The 20,187-nt window shown below is 42.9% G+C and overlaps 1 protein-coding gene across 1 annotated transcript in view; it reads right to left on the bottom strand.

Moving 5' to 3' along the window:
* The window catches only part of ARHGAP32 (Rho GTPase activating protein 32), a 246,304-nt gene extending 229,606 nt beyond the window's left edge, over positions 1–16,698 (bottom strand). The window contains exon 1 of the mRNA XM_054998383.1: positions 16,643–16,698. The gene's annotated coding sequence lies outside the window, so the exon portion shown is untranslated. The remainder of the gene's footprint in view (positions 1–16,642) is intronic.
* Between the last annotated feature and the right edge of the window lie 3,489 nt (positions 16,699–20,187).

The following is a 20,187-nucleotide window of genomic DNA, read 5'->3' as shown; positions in this document are numbered from 1 at the left end:
AGACACTGCAAGTAAGAGGGAAGGTGAAGAAGAATTTAAACCTTTTATATCTAATTACAATGGCCATGACTAGGTTTATACTAAACTAGCAAAACAGGGAGCAGCACAAAGCTGTCCATGATAACTGACATACTAATATTATGATTAAAAAACAGCAGAAATTCTCAAGACTGAATATTAGAATCTCAGCACAGAACAAAAATGACACCTTCATACTTCACTGTAGTACTGGGAAGCAGCCACACCTCCTCATAATGGGATAGTAACACCCATCAGAACTAAGCAAACCCCTGCACAAAATACAACTGCAACACACAATGGACATTACTGGGGCAGGACTGGCAGGAGCTAAAAGGGGGAAAATAAGATTGGGCCATCCATTTATCAAAAAAAATCCCAACCTTCAGATACATGCATATTCTGAACACAGGATCAGAAGGAGTGGGGGAAATGTCTCAAACAGTGCTTAAACCCTCTTGTCTTCACACAACTGCTGCTGCTAAGAACATCTCATGCAATCATGAAAATCCTCAATAATATATTTTATGAAAAATGATAGTGACCAAATTCATTAAGGTTTCAACTGCTAATGAAGCCATCAACTAGTATCCATTCTAAAATAGATCATGAATGTTTCAGGAAAAGTGTGAAAGACTCCTAAGACACTTGCCAAAGCATTGACCAAAATAATGGAGGGGAGGGGGTAGAAGAAATTACACATAAATGGACAAACACAGCACTCTCTACATTTAACCAAACTGGGAGGAGTAGCAAACATCCAAGAAGACAGAATTAAAATTCAACAAGGCCTGAATACTCTGGAGAAGTGGGCAGCTGTGAATAGGATGCAATTCAACAAAAACAAGTGCACAGTATTACATCTGGGCCACCAAAATGGATGGGGGATACACTTCTGGGCAGTAGTATATGTGAAAGAGATCTTGGGGTAAGAGTGGACTGTAAACTAAATATGAGCAGTCAGTGTGATGTGGTGGCAAAAAGGCCAATTCAATCCTGGGTTGTATCAAAGGGGTCATAGCGTCGAAATCACAGGAGGTCATAGCCCCTCTCTATACTGCCTTGGTCAGGCCGCACCTGGAGTGTTGTGTGCAGTTCTGGAGGCCTCATTTCAAAAAGGATGTGGACAAAATCGAGAGGGTGCAGAGGAGAGCGACGAGGATGATCAGGGGTCTGGAGACTGAGCCCTACGAGGAAAGGCTGAGGGCCTTGGGAAGGTTTAGTTTGGAGGAGATTGAGGGGGGACATGATTGCTCTCTTTAAGTGTTTGAAAGGCTGTTATTTGAAGGAGGGCAGAGAGCTGTTCCAGTTGGCAGCAAAGGGTAGGACCAGAAACAATGGGCTTAAATTACATGCATAAAGGAACCGGCTGGATATTAGGAAGAACTTTTTCACGGTCAGAGTAGTTCAAAAGTGGAATCAGCTGCCTAGGGAGGTGTTGAGCTCCCCTTCACTGACCGTTTTCAAGAAGAGGCTGGATACATATTTGTCAGAGATGCTTTAGGCTGATCCTGCACTGGGCAGGGGGTTGGACTAGATGGTCTGTATGGCCCCTTCCAACTCTATGATTCTATCTCTACTGTCTTTTCAACGTATGGAAGTAATCAAGGGCTACTGCTTAGAAAAGAGATGGAAAAGATAAAGCATAGAGGCAAGTTCAAATACAGAATGATGACTCAATCTTTGAAAGGGTCCTCTACCCTTTCAAAACAGTCTTTGGGATCTCTGTCAGTCTTAAAATTTCCTATTTTGTCACTATACATTTTGATTCTCTAATAAATCATGTCTCCATAAAGACATAAAACTTCCACTTCTTGGATTTTATTTAATTCCTCATTATAACACCTCAAACTCTGATTGTTTTTTTTCATTGCCATTGGTAAAATGTCTGCATTTAATCAAGTCCCAAATGCATACCAAGTTAGGGCTGCAATAAGCAACCATATCTCCCACCTTGACACTGAAGAAACTAACTGCAATGAATCCTTAAAACAGAAGATTTCAACTTTGGCTCATGAGCTTGGTTACACCATACACTTGAGTTTCCATTTCTTAGGTCAAATCCTCACAAGATTTTTATAAAAGATTTGTACACAATGGGTTTCAGATTCTTTGGGAACAACCCTTAAAAAGTCTATTCATAAGTAAATTTCATTTTATTCAATAGGATTTCCTCTTAGGAAGATGTTGCTGGGATTGCAGCCTTCTTGTGCTTGCATGCATCCTCCAAGCAGCATCATGTTCTGTTATTTAACTCCACTAAGTGTTCCTTAATAAAAGCCAAATACATAACCATCTTTAACTAAGTATCATAGGAGTTTCAGTACAAGTATTTATCAGCATCATATTAAACATTTTATATACATGTACTAATTTTCCCTATTCATATTGCTTTTGTTATTTCATTTGGACTATGCAAGGCTATTGGTGTTTGCACTGTAATAAGTCATTGAAGATTGCACTTTGCACCCTGTTGACTAGAACCACTGCATTTTGTATCACACAGTGACTGGAAGCATCAAAATCTTGTTTGCAGCAAAAAGTGTATGAGAAATATGCATGGACTCAGCCACATTGCCAGTATTCAAATTAGGTTACTATACTTGCTCCAGCACTTAGGCCAGCTAATTCTGTGTTGGCAAGGTGTCAGGAGGAACTGAATCCTGAATTAAAGTGCGTTGAACGTACTTAGTGTGCCTGCTACTTTTCCATACAGAAAGGTTGTCTCCAGCTTGGCAGAACAAACTAGAGGGGCAGAAAATAAAATATGACAAAGCCTAAAAATATGACAAAAGAAGAAAACATCTCCTTACCAGAGTACTATCCCTCAAAGCATTTCAGCAATCTAAGAAGCAGCTTTTTACTGAAAATACTGTCCAAATTTTCAGAAAGAATTCAAACTACTACATTGCTAATAAAGGTGGCGTGAATTTTGTACTAGCTTTGTATGCCATTAACAGATTTTAATAAGGTTAGTAAAACCAGAATATGCAAAGGGACAGAAAAGCAGCTCTATTGTCTCCTGGCACTTTTTCCAATTCTTTAGACAATTTGTTCTTCATACGCAGTCACTAAGATTCAAAGGTCACTGGAGCCTTTGTATTCAGTTGCATGGTAGCTAACAAACAAACTTTTGTTCCCCTTTCCTCAATGGAATAAGTTGCACTCACTACAATAAGCTCTACATCCGAGGCTTGTATAGGCATCATTTAACTGAAGGACTTGGAATCTCATTTGCTCTTACTGAATCACCAACTTTATAAGAAAATACCTTTCACATACACATAAGTGAAAAGAGGAAGCCAGTGCAGCATTTCTCTCACCTAAAAGTTGCCTATTTTCCAGATAATTATTTCCTCTCTTGTTTTCATGTATCATTTTACACTTAAAATTTGAAATGGTAATGCAATCATAGTAACTGAAGTATTGTGTGTAATAATAAAGCAAAAGAACTGTCTTCATTCTGTAAATAAAGTAAATATTTGTAAAATATGAGAAAATTTATTGAAATTACCTGTAGGTGTAGCTGTCATATTTCATACAAGCCACCTACTGATAAAAAGTGTGGAAAAATGTACTGAGTATATATGGCCAAGAGCAATTGCTCAATTAGATTGAGACACCGAGCAGAAGATACACCCAAGAAAGGACATCTCTTCTAACAGACTGGGCATGTTTAAAAAAACAACTATCTAGACAGTTCAGTTCAGTTAACCTTTATTGGCATCAGTTGGGACAACGTTCATCACAATACAAGAAACATAGAAAAACAAAGTTACTTCTGGAACCCCTCCTGATGGAATTTTATAGCCATATAGAGAAACATTGCTACATTCTCAGTTGTTTTAGGCAGGGAGTCATTCAGAAGGTGAAAGACCTTTAAGGAATCCAGGAAGCCCCTCATATTAACTAATTCTGCTTCTAAATATTTAAGATGCAAGTCTGCATATAGTTAGCAATAAAACAGGACATGCGAAACTGTCTCAATACTATCATGATCACAGTGACAAACTCTATGTATATCTAGACAGTGAATTGGTTGCCTACCAAGAAATCACAACAAAGACATTCAAAATGCAAAACACTTGAAACAACACGTTTCAGCTAATAAACCAGGGATGACAGACATGCCTAGTTACTTCAAAACAAATGGTAAAGCATGAACAAGCAATTAATGTTCACACTAAACAGCTGATTATGAAAATTAACAATTATAGGCCTGAACATACATCGTACTTTGTGTCTATTCAACAAACGTAACAATCTACAAGGCAGGCCAATATGATCCCTGCATTGCCTACAGGCTTGGCACCCCAAATTGTCATGGTGATGTGAATTGAGGGCTGCAGCTCACACTCTCAGCCACTACACTATGTAAGCTCTGACAGGTCTGGCTTTAAGATTAACAAGCGCTCACGCAAACTGGAGTCCCAGACTTCTTCCCAAACTCTCATACAATCTTCACCTCTGTCCTGAATATACAACCTGCAGTACGACAGAATCAAAAAGTTCTATAACTTCACTGGCACCAAGACATGAGACTCTTTAACAGTATCAGTGCAGTTGTAAGGTTGACAGCAAGATCTGAGTCCAGTGGTTCCGTAGAGGACAAGATTTTCAAGGAATAACCTTGAGAAAGTTAAAGCTCCCTAGTTGGCCACTAAGGTGCCACTGAACTCAAATACTGAGTTCTACTGAAGACCAACATGGCTACCTACCTGAAACTATCTTTATGGAAGGCACCACATTCAGCTACGTGGAGTGGAAATCTATCAACCTCATGAAAGAACCTGTACAGGTGCAAACTGATATTAACACTGTACGTCTACATCCTGGCCACACTCCTACCTGTATCTGAAGAAGGAAGCTTTGACTTAAAAGCTTATTCCCTGAAAATCTTGTTAGTCCCTAAGGTGCCACTAAACTCAGATCTGCTGTTCTACTATATACCAACATGGCCACTTACCTGAAATTACTGTAAGGGTGTTCATTTAGAAACAAGTCCCACAGAGTTCAGAGTCAGCTACAAACCTACACACACATGTACAGGAGTAAGCTCCATTAGACACACTGGAACTTCGAAAACTTACATCCTGCCCGCTCAGCTTCAAAGTCCTCTGGGAAGCATAGCATAGGTCAGATTTTAAGCATTACATCACCCCCCCCCCCAGTGAATTCCCATGCAACTGCAGCAAGGATTAGAATTAAAAAGTTCAGGGGATCATTTTCTGGGAACTTGTTAGCAAAATAAATTAGCAAACACCCACTGTTTGTTACTTAAAAGCAAGGTTTCTAAGCATTAATTTTGAGTTGCTAATTTAAAGTTAACTATATTGCTAAATTACCTTAGCCATCTTAATAATCCAATTGGCAAATTAACTTTGCATACCCTCAATAATAAGAAATAAAATAACTTCCTTCCAAAGCAGCCAACAGTCCAGAAACCTGTTTGTTCATGCACAAGTTCCACAGTAATTACAAAGCTTTATGTACTGAACTTATGGCACCCTGAATGTCTTGTATTTAAAAAATTAGTTGAAGAGACAATCGTTCAAGATGTGATATTTCGTTCATGGTTTGGAATGCAATTTTTTGTGTGTGTGTAAATCGCAAAGGTTCACCATCTCAAAGTGTCAGGAGAACAAAAGGAATTTTCAGAATCTCAGCCCTGTTCTTTTGCCCTCTAAACTATTTTGCCTCTCAACTCCTGTTATTTCCACAACATGTAAAAAAGTAATCGCTGCCCATCTCATAGGCATGCAGTGATTAGGACTTCGCAACCTAGGTCTCTGGGATCCAACTTGCTTTCTGTATGACCCATGCTGTTCCACAAATATGTGAATCCTATGTGAATCCTGTCTTTCGGATCTGGAATTGATGGGTGGGAATCAACAGCCACCACTTGCTCCCAGCTAAACCCAGGTGCCTTCAAAATGGGACTCAAACTAGGAGGGGACTTTCCCAGGCTTGCACAGGTATGTTTTTTGGGGGGGGAGGAGAGGCTAGGATGCATGGGAGCAGGCGGCAGCCATGGACCTCACTGACTACAGCAGGGGGGACGTGGATGGGAGAGCATCACCCAAAAATAATGGTGGGTGGCAAGCCAGTCAGCATGATTGGTCCATCCCACATGACAGTCTTTGCTAGAGCAAAATCCAAGATGTGCCTGCAACTCCTTTCTGGGCTTTCTAACCACACCTAAGGATCCAGGGTATGCGTTGGCCTTCCCTACACTGTAATTTTCCATGCTCTGGTCTATATAATTGTTGGTGCCAACACCCAGGCTGCTGAAGATGCCTAATTCCTATATTATGTTCCTGAGTGTCCAGTTGGGGGAATGATTAGAGGAATGATCTTGGGTGTATGAGGTGTGGATTCTAGTTGAGTCATTCCCTGCTGTTTTGCTGCTGGACGTTTGTGGTTGGAGTGGTCATGTCTCTCACCATGCAAAGGGGAACACAGTAGCACATAGAGAGAACTTGCATCTATGGGGCTTCCTGATGGTATGTTTGTTCCCCTGGGCTCCTCCAGCTTACACCACAATCATCCTTACAGTAATGTGTGCCTGTGTTTCCTCCGTTCTCAAGTTCTGCATAAAAGAAGCAGTATGCTGACTTCAGCGGTGTGCAGCCACAACAGCATCTCCTTTGTCTAGCAAAAGGCTGGCGGTCCTTAGTCCACTTGGCTGCACAGAAGTGCTGTTGACAGGTTGACAGTGTCTGGTGGGGTTGGTGAGGTTTCTACAGATGGTGGTGCAATTGCTATGATCTCTGCACCTTCCTGTTGTATCTTTTCTTTACATTTCTCTGCTGAGTGAGCACAGGTTGACCACCAGAGGACCAATGATGCTGCAGCTGCCAGCATCATTCTTAAGAAAGACTCTATCAAAACTATATAGGTATAACTTAAACTGTGACCTCATAGAGCAACTTGGAAGAAACGGAAATCATAGGAGTTGTATCTAAGCAAGGGTGGTTAGGATTTAGAAACAAGACATTTCCTTTTGATGTGATTACCTCACAACTGTAATCAAAAGCATAAATTTAAAGTGAAATCATGAGTACAATCAACATTCTGCCTATAAACGAAGTAGTCCAATGAAATTGACTACCTGTAGGAATTACAATTTGAAATTACAATTACAATTTGGAAAATAGGATGCCATCAATTCTAGCTCAAGTTAGAATAATAGAATTGGAAGGTACTTCTAGAGTTATCTAGTCCAACCCTCTGCACAATGCAGGAAATTCACAACTACCCCCTCCCCAACTGCCCCAGTGACCCCTGCTCCATGCCCAGAAGATGTCAAAACACCTCCAGGATCCCTAGCCAAATTGGCCTGTGGAAACTTGCTACCTGACTCCAAGGTGGCAATCAGCATTACCCCGGGCATGCAAGAAGGCCACGAGAACTAAGCACTGATGTAACCCATTCTGCCCTCTCCCTCATGATCTGCCTAGGTTCACAGAATCAACATTGCTGTCAAATGGCCATCTAGCCTCTGCTTAAAAACCTCCAAAGGAGAGCCCACCACCTCACAAGGAAGCCTGTTCCTTCAGTAATTATGGCTGTTTATACAATAGCTGAAATACTTAACTCTGAGTTGTAAAATTTCTATTTAGCTAATTTCAATAAAGCTGGAAGTCTAGCTTCTCTGCTCAAAACTTATTAGCTAAATAGGATATGACAGCCTGCAACACTTCTTTAATGACTGATTGCCCCAATATATCATCATCTATTCTCCATCTCTCAATTACACCTACAGCATTCCATGACTTGATGAAGTTTATTTCCACACTGAAACACTCAACACTTATTATCTACATGTCATGATCTGAAAAACGGTGTAAGGCTGATTCATACCTGCTGGGTGCAGATAGGATTGCACTTAAATCTCCCTACACCAGCAGAATCCAAATCTACGCTAGCAGAGAAGCAACCTTGTGTCAGCAGAACACCAGCACAATAGAAAAGCCTTCCTACTGGACTGAGGGACTAGCAGGTCATTGTAGGATGTTATAATTCAAGAGTCATCCCAAATCTCACCAGTATCATCCATTAAACATCATCTCAGAGATCTTGTTTTTTTACTTTATGTGGTCTTCAATTAGCTGAAATCTGCAATAAGTTCTCAAATTGGTAACATTTTTGGTATACCAACCTAATAGCAAATTACTTCCCCCCCCTTTTGTAGAAACACTATTTTCCCCTTCCTTCTGCAAAGTTTTGAACAGTTGTGAGATCCTTATTCTACACACATTAAACCAGAAGAAGGTCCCATTTTCTGTTCAAAAGGGTTAACTTGCAAAGAATTACACTTAAGTCTTCAATTGAGTGGTCTTTGCTTGGTATAATCATATGTGTACTAAACAGAAACAGAAATCCCACTGTCCCCAAACCAGTAATACGCAGTGGCTCAGGAGCCACATATAGAGCCCCTGGGATGGGCGGTATATAAATTGAATAAATAAATAAATAAATATACACCATTACCCAACATTGCACATATTTCCTGTTTCAGGGAAGTGGGCAAGGCCCAGAGACTTGTGGTTGACAAAAAGAGTCCCACCTTCCACCTTGAAGCAGCCACCACTGGATGGAATGGAGGACAGGCCAACTGCTAGCTTCCCTGAGGTGCAGACCTCATGGCACGTATGAAATAAAGGGTCCTTCTTCTCCAACAACCCCCACTCTCTGCAGCCTCTGCGCTCTCATCCCAGCACACAGGCAGCTGCCTGAAGGAGAGCAAGATCTTCAGAGAAGAGAAAGTAAAGCTACCACAGCAGCCACCCAAGAAAGAAGCAAGCTGGCCACAGCAGGGTTACTTTTTTCCCCTCTCTGCCCAGCTTTCTCTCCCCAGGCACCTTGGAAATCTCACTCGTTGGCCTTAGCTGCTTTGCCTCAAGACAACAAGAAGACAGAGAGGGAAGTAAAAGGTGCGTAGGCTTCCTGAGACGAGAAGTTTCACAACTCTGCTGACTGGCTCACTGTGTACTGGGAAGCCTGAGCACCCTTTACTTCTCTCCCTACCTTCTCACTGTCTCCCTGGCAAGACACAGAATAGCCTTGGCCGTATCGTTCTTTCCTGAGCTGTCAGACCCAGGGACAGATCAAGAAGACAGTGAGGGAAGCAGAGAGAACACGGGTTTGACAATGTTGATAAGAGACATCCCTTCATGCCCAGATGTACTCTGGTAATTAAAAACATATTGTATATTATTGTCTGTGATTGTTTGGTAGGGTGGTACACAGGACATGTAATAGTCATGTGGTTCTTTTGGTTGCTGAATTGTGAATGTGGGCTCTCTGCAAGCTGCAGAGTGCGTAGCACTGCTTTGAGTAGATATAATGCTACAACACAAAAGGCATGTAGGCTGCATTACCAAAGTAGGTTGTGTTATGTTCCTAAGTTGATTAAAGGCTCTATTTAATTGCAAGACAAAATGTTTTGTTATAGCAACTAGTTAGTAGCCATACTTACTCTGAAAATATCAAAATGGGTTCACTGCAAGACAAAATGTTTTGTTATAGCAACTAGTGAGTATAGATGGCTATTCTTGAAATATCAAAATGGGTTTGTTGTGCTTGCTTGCGGTATTTTAACAGTCGCCATAAGCAGAGTTACATGCTTCTGAACCAACTGACTTCAAGGAGGGCAACTCTGCTTAAGATAGCACAGTGTCTATGTGCTGTCATTAGTCCGACAGTGGAACACAAGAACTTCTCTTGTGTCCTGTAAACTCCACATGCAAGTCTTTTTCTATCCACTGAACTGCAGAGCTGGTTGTTACTATAACTACCATCCTTCCCTTCCCTTGGCCTCTTCTCTACCAAAAGGGAGGCTTGCTAGCTTCTGCTGTCCTTTCTCATTCTTCAACTGGCTCAATTTGTGTAGTCAGTGAATCCAAATTCATATCTAAAAGACTGGGCTACCTTGCAAGTACAGGCATTGGGTATATCCTACCCTGATCCTTCCACTCCACTGAGCAAAGCTAATTCATTAAAATTGTTATACTCCACCTTTCATTTGGGCTCACGTTTGAAGTCTTCCTCCAGTTTTCCTGTAGCACAAGCATCTCTTTTGTTGGGAGAAGAGCCACTTAGATGATAGTTGTATTCACCCCACTGGTTAATACTTGCCTACCTATTGGGCCATGGAGACCTGGCAATGAAAAAGCTAACAGCATGGTGTTTACTGTATCACTACATGCTGATTGGTGCCTTCTGTGCATGACAAATATGGGAATGGCACCTGTGTACAACTTCATGACTGGTACATGGCAATGAAGTTGCCAGGAACACTGCGTGAGTATCAGTGGTGCTACATTATCTGACTAAAATGTTCTTTATTAAACTATAAACTACACACCGCAAGACAATAAACAACCAACATAGAGAACAAAAAAACCCACATTTCTAAACATAACACACTAACAATACATATATCTATAAAATTAAGTGGAGCTACATTATCTCACCTCTAAAGCTAATCTGCTGCTCTCTATTTTGCAACCAGAAGGTCTACTTTATACAGTAGTCCTGATGTAGTAGATGCAACCATAAAAGGACAATACGATCAGCTCTTCAATTTCTTAACTAGCTTCATTGGACAGTCTGTGCTTAATTTGTACTTTACCTTCGAAGGTCAATTGCTGGAATCAGAGATGTTCATACAAGAATACACAGTGCACATTCTTCTAAGATTACACACAGGCTCATGCAGTAAGGAAACTTCAGGATAAGCCACAAAGAAAATTCTGCAGTCCTAAAATAAAGGCTGTGTTCCTTTCTAAAGAGCAGAGAGTGGCATATCTTTACTACCACTATGGCACTGGACCTGATACAGCAATTTTAGCTTGATAAAAGTATGATTGTAATGGAGGAAGGGGGGGGACATACTCATTGCAGAGGAAAGGCCTTTTCCCAAAAAAATTCTTATCACCTCTCATATAAATAGGACTGGTGTGGCAGCAAATTACAGTCCGACTTTTAAAAATAGTTGCTATTATTTTAATTTCATTGCTTTAAATTTGAACCTGCCAGTTGACCCTGATGTTCTTGTATAAAAACATTAACAGAAGATTTACAAATTTTCAAAAATTACCATAAAAATAATTATTAGCAGACTAGCTTGTTTTCATTGTTGGCGTTAAGCGTCAAGTCTGCTGGTGATTAAAGCTTTTTGTTTGTTTTATAAATAAACTTATTTATTTAAAGATCATCAACCATTAGCTGGCAATATTTGATAGGTTAAATGCTCAACCCTACCTACAAGTTGCCCCATACAAGTCAATGGAGAGAATAATTTGGGTTAGTTTACGTTGCAAGTGGCTTCTTCCTAGTAAGTGTCAATTCTTTGGCGGGGGGGGGGGGGGTAAAGTAGAAGGGTGTTCTCAACTTCCAGGAGAGTGGAAGCATTCATCACTCAAATAGGCTCCTGACCAATCAGCTTCATTTGCTCAGTTTGTGATGAAGACGGTGCTGCTCTTTTGAAAATCTGTAAATTGGAAATTGGCTTGGTTTAGCCACAGGAAAAAAACTGGCTTATTTTAACTACTGTTAACTTGTGGAACCAGGCTACAACTTGCCGATGACTTAAAAAGCCTGGTTTGACTCCCAAATTATTAATTTGTTTTTTATTTACTACATTTCTACCTGTGGTTCATCTCAATGGGGACCCAAAGCAGCTTACATTGTTCTCCCCAACTCTTTTGTCCTCACAACAACCCTGTGAGGTAGGTTAAGCTGGGAATATGTAACTGGCCCAAGGTGACTCAGCGAACCTCCATGGTAGAGTTGAGATTCAAACCTGAGTCTCCCCGTCCAGTGATCTAACCTCTGCATCACACTGATTGACTTCATCACCTTTGCTCTATAACCAGAGAGAATGATGCTAGGGAACAAGTCAAGATTAGGCCAGAATGTATGCATTCATACATTAAATGGAACCATAGTTAAGACAAACTGTTGTTAATAACCCATCCTGTTGTTTCAGATCCAAGTCTGACAGATTCCAACTAACAATAGTTAGTTTAGGTAAGCCATGGCTTTGAGTGATATCTGAACTGTTGGCAATGTAGGACAGAATTCAAAACAAAGGGTTTAAAATACAGAAGGGAAGATACTAACTGAACATTAGGAAAAACTTCTTCTTGTTAAGAGTCATTCAATAGTGTTATCAGCTGCTTAGGGATGTGGTGGGCTCCCTCTCATTGGCAGTCTTCAAGGAGTGGCTGGACAAATACTTGTTGGGGATGCTTCAGGCTGTTCCTGCATTGGGCAGGTGGTTGGACTAGATGGTCTGTAAAGTCCCTTCCCACTCTACCATATCCAATGAATTTCCTTCTGTGAAGGATTACTAATACTGTGACGTATTAGCCAAACCACCCAATAAATAAGATTCCTCCCCGCCTCCTTTAATATTCACCTATTGGGGACTACCATCTAGCCTGAATTGGAAAAAAAGATTCAGTAGATAAAAAAGCCCATTACACTGCAATCTCTTCAGATGACCAATAATACACAGAATGACGATAAACTCTTACTGTTTATTTCAAAGCCTTCGCAAACAAACTGTTCTCAAGGCACATCTGCAAAAGAACTCTCAGAGCTGGAAGTAGAAGCATGAGCTCCGTCTGTTAAAAAGAGGAAGTATACAGCATTGAATCCTATACCTACAAATGTAACAGACAGGAATCAGCACAGACTGAGGGAAAACACAGTGCAGACCCTGACGCTTGGATAAAAACATGAAACCTCTACACAAGAACATGCTTTGCTAAGCAGCCACCCGATTAAAACTGTTTGCTGCAGCACTGAATACCAGCTCAGCTAACCACTTTGCCCTGGAAAGAGGGCAAATATATTCCAGTATATTGTGTACACATATTTATACCACATTAAGAGCTTAAATTTGCTAACTGCCAAAACTAATAGACCTTTGAATATGTTTGGAATGTTTTATAGTATGTTTAGGCATCCACATTCATTAAATATACTTGAAATGGAATGATATTCCTACATCCATATGGTTACAATATGCTCCGATATCAAATCAGGAAATATAAGCACTTCTTGGGAATATATAGGTTTAGCTCAAAATCCACTTACTCACTTTCATAAGAATCAGTTATATCATCTACTAATTCCAATAACTTGCTCACCCTCCAGTTATGGAAACCAGTTCCTGATTGCAAAAAATATTATCCCATCCCCGTAATTTCATCTAACACATTCAAATACATTTCAAAACTTATCAGCGATTCTGGTCATTATCAATAGTGGCAGAGAAAAGGAGGATAAAACAAAAAGGAAGCCTCAATGAGCTCTGTATCAATGGACAATGAAACGTTCAATTCAATCTCAAATTACAAGCAAACAATATTTGCTTAGTAGGGCAATAACTTGCAAGTCAGAACAAACTTTGGATCTCTAGTCTATCTCAAATATAGCAGGCTATGAAAATTGATTCAAAATTAAGAGGGAAACAATAAAATAAAAAAAACCCAATAGTCACCCCTACCGAAAAGACTACACACTGTAATACCTCACTACACTGCTACAGGGTTCAACCAGACTAAATTTTCCATCAGCAGAAGAGAACTTTCCTGCCTCCCCTATTCCTTTGTAGCCTACTAGTCTCCATGAAACGTTGCTCCTGGGGGACAAGAGCCCTGAAGAATGACATGGGGAGGGGGGCTGGGGGCTGCAGCAGGGAGGAATCAGCAGAAATGGCCCCGCCCCCTTCTATTAGCAGAAAATGTAGTTTGGACTAAGACTCAAAGTTCAAAACTTCACTCACACGAAGCTCACTGGATGACCATGAACCAGCCTCTCCAACAGCCTCACCTAAGTCAAAGGGCTCTTGTGAAAATCAAATGGAAGAGGGGTTAAAAATGTGACAAATGACTTAAACAAATTATGGCCACTCAATTCAGGAGAACCCAAGAAGAATCCAAACAAAGGTTGATGGGCATTGTGCTATTGTAATCATTCACGTCCTGCATTCTACAGTAGCATAATAGCCAATGATGGGTAGATCCAGTCCAGCTGAAAAACAAACAACATCAGATTTGTCCTGATGATAGTTTAAAGGCACCAGAGGAACAGAAACTCAACTATCCCTTTTCTTCTTTTTTTAAAAAAGTTACTTCGTATGGATTATGTTTCTGTCACATCCTATTCTTCTAATGTAGGCTACTCAGAGGAACAGAATGAAAAATAAACCAAGACAATTAAAAAGAATCTAACTGAACATTTTCTAAATGAACATTTAGAATCTAAATGAACATTTTCTGTTAGCAGATTAAGGTAAATAAGGGAAACTAATGGTTATGCATGCTGGACTGTCCACATTTGTTTAAAGCAACAAAAGAAACGTCAGCATAACCTAGAGTAAACAGGTGTGTAGGAGAAACAAAGCAGAAAGGAAGACTATTTAGAAAGCAATGAAAATATTCATCAATTCATTAACAAAACATTGATTTAAACTGAAGATTATGTTGGGAATGTAAAATCTCTTTATTCCCAGTTTCAAACGGACAAAGCTTACAGAATAAATAATAGTCTCCAAGTTGGAAGTGGTTCAGGGCATCTCATTCTATGCACATAATTAGAGCGCACAATGAGAAACAAACACAGGGTAGGACACAGGCATGAAGTGTTGTAGCCTTTCTCCACTGCAACAGCCACTGCCACATCATATATCTTTCTTACACACTCACACAAACACAAAGCTTACAATACACTGGGGACAAAACACGGCAATGCAGAACTCCCCACCCCACTTCGTACAATCCAGGATAATAACTTGCTTGCTTTACACTTGCACATGCTCACTCTAAAATACTTTGTTCTCCAAATAATCCAGCCCTTTCCTGTTGTACCTTGAGGTGCATCACCAAATAGCTAGATATCCTTTTGATTTAAAGCAATTACCCTAACTGCAGAAATTACCCTCTCCAAAGCTTTCCAAAGGGCTATAGAACTCTCCATTAAAATTCTAATAAAATGCTAATGAGACACCATCATGGCAATGACATCACTGTCCACAACCAACAGAAAAATATGGGAATGGAACATACTCTGAATCCCACAGGACAAGCACCCAAAGATAATCACATTTCCAGAGACACGTATTCAAAGTTCCTCACACGTCTGAGAGTCCACCTGCTCTTACATCTCCATAGAGATCCATATAATAAGCCATCCTTGTGTTTTGGAACAGAGATCTGGAACAAAAATCTAACCACATCTATGAGGCAAGAAGCTACTTAAAGCACAAAGGAAACCAAAGGGGGAGAGAGCCCCGGTCTTCACCTGCTCCAAAGAGGTATCAATGAAACAGACACAACCCAAGCTGTGTGAAAGAGAGAAGCAACTCCTTTGTGGCATCTCTGGATGGAACAGAAGCAAGCTGAATATGGAGAAGAGGTCGATTTCACCTCAGGAAAGGCCAGTACGCAAACAGCAATTATTGCAAACCCATCAGAAATAAGACCAGTAAATTTCAGTGGAATCTACCTAAGAGTTAAGCTTGTCTATGGTTGCAGTTCAATCTACATTGACACCAGCACACCTCATTCCCAAACAAACACCCATATACTCGTATATCATGACTGCTACATGCACTAACTTTGATGTGAATGAACTGGACAGAATTTTTTTCTGAGTAAACATGGAGTGAGGCTGCTTCTCTTTTTAGAGCTCCAAGGCCACCAACGCACCAATCCACCCACTTCTACCAAAATGCACAAAAGCCGTCACTTTTTCCCACACCTCCTTGGGAGCTCCTCTGATTTGTGTGAAAGAATCTCCAACCCCTATGAATCAGCCTTTGCTGGAGACTCTCAGCGCAAGCAGTGTGGTGTGAATGCCTGCCTTCTCACAGCCCCCTTCCAGATGCACAAACCAACCCCTTTGCATGTTCTTTAGAAATCAGCTCTTCCCCCCCCCCCCCATCTTCAGCCAGGCTTAGTCTCAAATAAGCAAGGGCAAAATTGCAGCCCTGCACCGAAATCCTATTACAGCATCTTTAACACAGCAGTCCCTTTGTCTCCAATGGGCTTACTCCTAAGCAGGTGTGCCAAGGGCTGCAACCTGATCCTACCATTACTCACAATACAGCAGGCCCCAGGACAGCAACCCGCGGATCCAGTTATGCAGGTCGCCAGAAGCAAGCCCAATGGCACCCAACCGGGAGGGGGGCTCTCTCGCAGGTGCAAAGGACCCTCTTGATGCAGGCCTCATGGGAAGCCCCCACTTGCCTCCTGAGGCTTCTCCTCCAATACGCACGCCCAGGATCGCAGCCCTCTCTGCAAGCCGGCCACCCTTTAGAGATGCATCCCCGGAAACCTCGTTTCCCTGCTACGGAGCTCCCGAGGAAGTCATGCCTTTGATGGCTGCCTTGCGACACGATCCCCTTCATGCCCCGCAGCCCCGCGAGCTGAGCCTCTGGGCATGCATGCACGCCTCCTCGCGAGCAACCCGCCCCAGCTCCATCCCCTCGACTCAGGTAGGCGCGTGCCCAGGATGGCGCCCCTGCCGAAGCCCAGGGCGGGCTATTGTCCCAAGGGAGCGTGCCCGCCCGCCTCCCCGAACCCTCGTAACGCATTCCCACGGTCACCTTGCGTGCAGGCACCCTCACCTCCGGCTCCTGAGGGGCAAGAGGGGAAGAAGGCGCCTCGACACCAGACCAGGCAACGCGGCCGCCCGCCGCCGCTTCTCGGCCGGTCTCCCGCCGCCTCCTCTTTCCCCTCAGCGGCGCCGCGTCCTCCGGGCAGCCGCCTCCGGGCAGCCCTCGCCGGCTGGCCTCATCCTTCGCCGGCGGGAGGAAAGAAAGAAAGAGCGAGCGAGAGCGAGCGAGCGGGGCCGGCCTCGCAACAAAAGCCGGGCGAGGGGCTGCTGAGGGGAGCGGCGGCGCCTCCTTTCTGGCGGCGGCGCCTCCTTTTCCCGCGCAAAAAGCGCCCCTTCTGCCTCAGGCGGCCCTGCCCGGGGAGGGAAGGAGGCTGCCCGGCGCTGGCCTCGGGGTGGGTGTGGGGGAGAGAGAGGCGAGGCGAGCGCCGAGGCAGAGGCAGAGGCGGGCGGAAGGCCCATGCGCGCTCGCAGGCCCCGCCTCGCTCCATCGCCGGCCGCCGTGTGGCCGCGGGGAGAGGGCTCGGCCGCAGCCGCCGCCTCCTCTTGGCGCGGCGGGGAAGGGGGCTCGCGTCCGCCGCGGCGCTCTCCCCCACACGGGAGGCGAACGGGGGCGGCTTCTGAGGAGAATCGGCCTCGCTTTTACAACGGGCCTCGAAGGGAATTCGTTTAGGGAGGTGTTTTCGAAATCTCCAGGGTTGCCAACCTCCAGTTGGTGGTTGGAGACCTCTACGTGTCAGGGCTCGGCCCTGGAGAAAATGGCTGCTTTGGAGGTGGGGGAGTCCAGGGCACTGAGGACGCAGCTCTCCCCAAAGCCTGCCCTCCTTAGCCTGCAGCATGGAGTTGGCAACGCTTTACCCTAGAGAATATGGCTGCTTTGGAGGGTAGACTCTAAGGCATTATACTGCGCTATGTGGCATTATTACCTCCTTAAAGCTTGCCCTCCCTAGGCTCCACCCTCAAACCTCCAGGAATTTCTCAGCCTGGAGTTGGCAACCCTTTACCTGGATAATATGGCTGCTTTAGAGGGTGGGCTCTCTGGCATTATTCCCTAGCCAGACCCTGCCCTCCCTACGTTCCAGTCTCAAATCTGCAGGAATTTCCCAATATGGTAGCCCTTTACCCTGGAGAATATTACTGCTTTGGAGAGTAGACACTATGGCATTATACTGCACTATAGGGCATTATTACCTCCTCAAAGCCTGGCCCTGCCCCAGGCTCCACCCTCAAACCTCCAGGAATTTCTCAGCCTGGAGTTGGCAAGCCTTTACCCTGGAAAATATGGCTGCTTTGTTGGGTGGACTCTATGGCATTGTACTGCACTATATGGCATTATTAATAATAATAATAATATTCCCTCCCCAAACCCTGCCTACCTAGGCTCCACCCTTAAATCTCCAGGAATTTCCCAGCCTGGAGTTGGCAACCTTTCATCCTGAAGATGTCGGCTTCAGAGGGTGAACTCTATGATATGACCTCTTGAGCTTCAGCCCCTCCTAAGCCCTGCCCTTTCCAGGCTCCATGCCCCAAATCACCAGGAATTTCCCAACCTAGAGCTGGAACCCTAAAAATCCCACTCTTTTTCCAAGGAGCTCAGGGCAACCTGCATCAGTTCCCACCATAACTTCTGTTTTGTCTTCACAACAACCCTGTGAGGTAGGTTAGGCTTAGAGTTAGTGTGACTGGCCCAAGGTCACCCAATCACCTTGGCAGAGGGAGGTTGAACGTGAGTCTCCCAGATCCTGGTCAGACGCCCTAACCCCTGTAATTTAAAAAGCAACATAAAACTTGAATAGTAGCAAATAATATTTGCTCCTTTTTTAAATGGTAGCAGATGATAAAGCACAATCTTAAATCATAAAAGTAGAAGTAAAAAATTAAACTAACAAGAAGTCCCCATATTAAAAAATATAAATTTGAAGGAATTTGGCAGGGGGAAAGTGAGGGGGGCTCAACAGAACTCCTGAGAGAATTATTATTATTTTAAGAAGCTAGTGGCTAAATCTTAACCACCTTGGCACCAGACAAACCTCTGCAGGATGGCAATTCCAAAGCTGAAGCATTATCCAAGAAAAGCCCCTCTATCTGGTCTCTATCCACTGCTCCTCTGAAGATGGGAGTGCAAAAAACAGGGCCTCTGAAAACACTCGGGGGTTGCATGGGACTAGGTTGTCCTTCCATGTGTATGTTCCCAATATCCAATTCAACAAGCCCTCCCCAACATGGTTGGAATGTTTTCTCCCAAGTATGGAAGCAAGAGGAGATGGCCCCTAAGATTCACTTCACATATTGCAGTTTGTGCAACCCAGTCATTTGCCCATTTAAATTCAGGTGAACATACACTCACATCCGATGCAGATTTCCCATTGCATAATGTGCCAGACGTATGCCCTCACTAAGGCCAGCCCAGCTTTACATACAAACATTTAAGAGAACTGCCTGGGGTGTCAAAATACAGGGGCACCTGCTTCAACTAAGGGTTCTGGAGAGGGAAAGAGAGAGATGGTGCTTGCACTTCTGATCTGGCTCAGGGCCACAGATATAGTTTTAAAGAGGAAGAAGTAAAGGTGTGGCAGACCTTAACAGGAAAAAAAAGGTATTTTGAAACTAGCATGAGCTCTTGATTATTTATTATGCTGTTTAGTATACAATAAGATGAAGGAGGAGGTTAATACACTTAGAGCAGAGAGAGATTCTAGCCCCTGTCAATAATCTGGTTATAACATGCCTATTTTCTATTCACAGATACATATTTTGTGTGGAGAGTCCATCATGTGAATCCCCACCTGTAACGGAAAGCAGCGTAGCCCAGACACAAGACTGCCACCCAATGAGAACTAGGAATTATTGTTAGAGTGAATAAAGAGAGGCAGTCAGTAGGTAATCACAGCATGTTCATAAAGAGTGTACATGGTGAGGAGGGGCTGAAGGAAGTTTTCATTCATGAGCCAGGTGGACTGGGTCCATGGGCCGCTACATTTTCAAACCCTTTCTTCACATGTTACTTCAAATCTAAAATGCAGGATTCAAGAGTTGTTTTCTAAAGGTGGTCATTCCAAACAGCATAACAAAAGTACCCTATCTTGTTCAAGCCTCTCCTCTCTGCTGCCTTGTTGGGACAGTCAGTTTCTATATGGAAGTGGGAATCTATTCATGACAATACTGCTGTTGTTTAAATGATCACCTTATAAAAGGATCCCCTAATCGTGCCAAGCATTGGTAGCACACTCTAGCTTCCAATGCATCCTTTACACATGTAAGAAAGCCAGAAGTTGAAATAAAGGATTGTTTACTCATAATAACTGATTGTGTAAAGCAAATCCTAAGCAATTGTAAAGTTACTCAATTTTGTATCTACGATTGTGCAGGGAACTGAGATGCTTCTCAAGCATGTAAAGGATATCCTCTTACTGTTAAGGAGGTAGACTATGATCTTGGTGTTTAAAATAGGTCAACATAGTATTTTCCAAACACAGGGATGCTGAATATTTAAAAATCTTTTCAAGCATCCTTTTATAAAATATTTCCTTTTATATT

Source organism: Eublepharis macularius, chromosome 14, assembly GCF_028583425.1.
Source record: "Eublepharis macularius isolate TG4126 chromosome 14, MPM_Emac_v1.0, whole genome shotgun sequence".
Lineage (NCBI taxonomy): Eukaryota > Metazoa > Chordata > Lepidosauria > Squamata > Eublepharidae > Eublepharis > Eublepharis macularius.
Note: the sequence above shows the minus strand (reverse complement) of the source record. Positions and strands in the feature narration are given on the sequence as shown.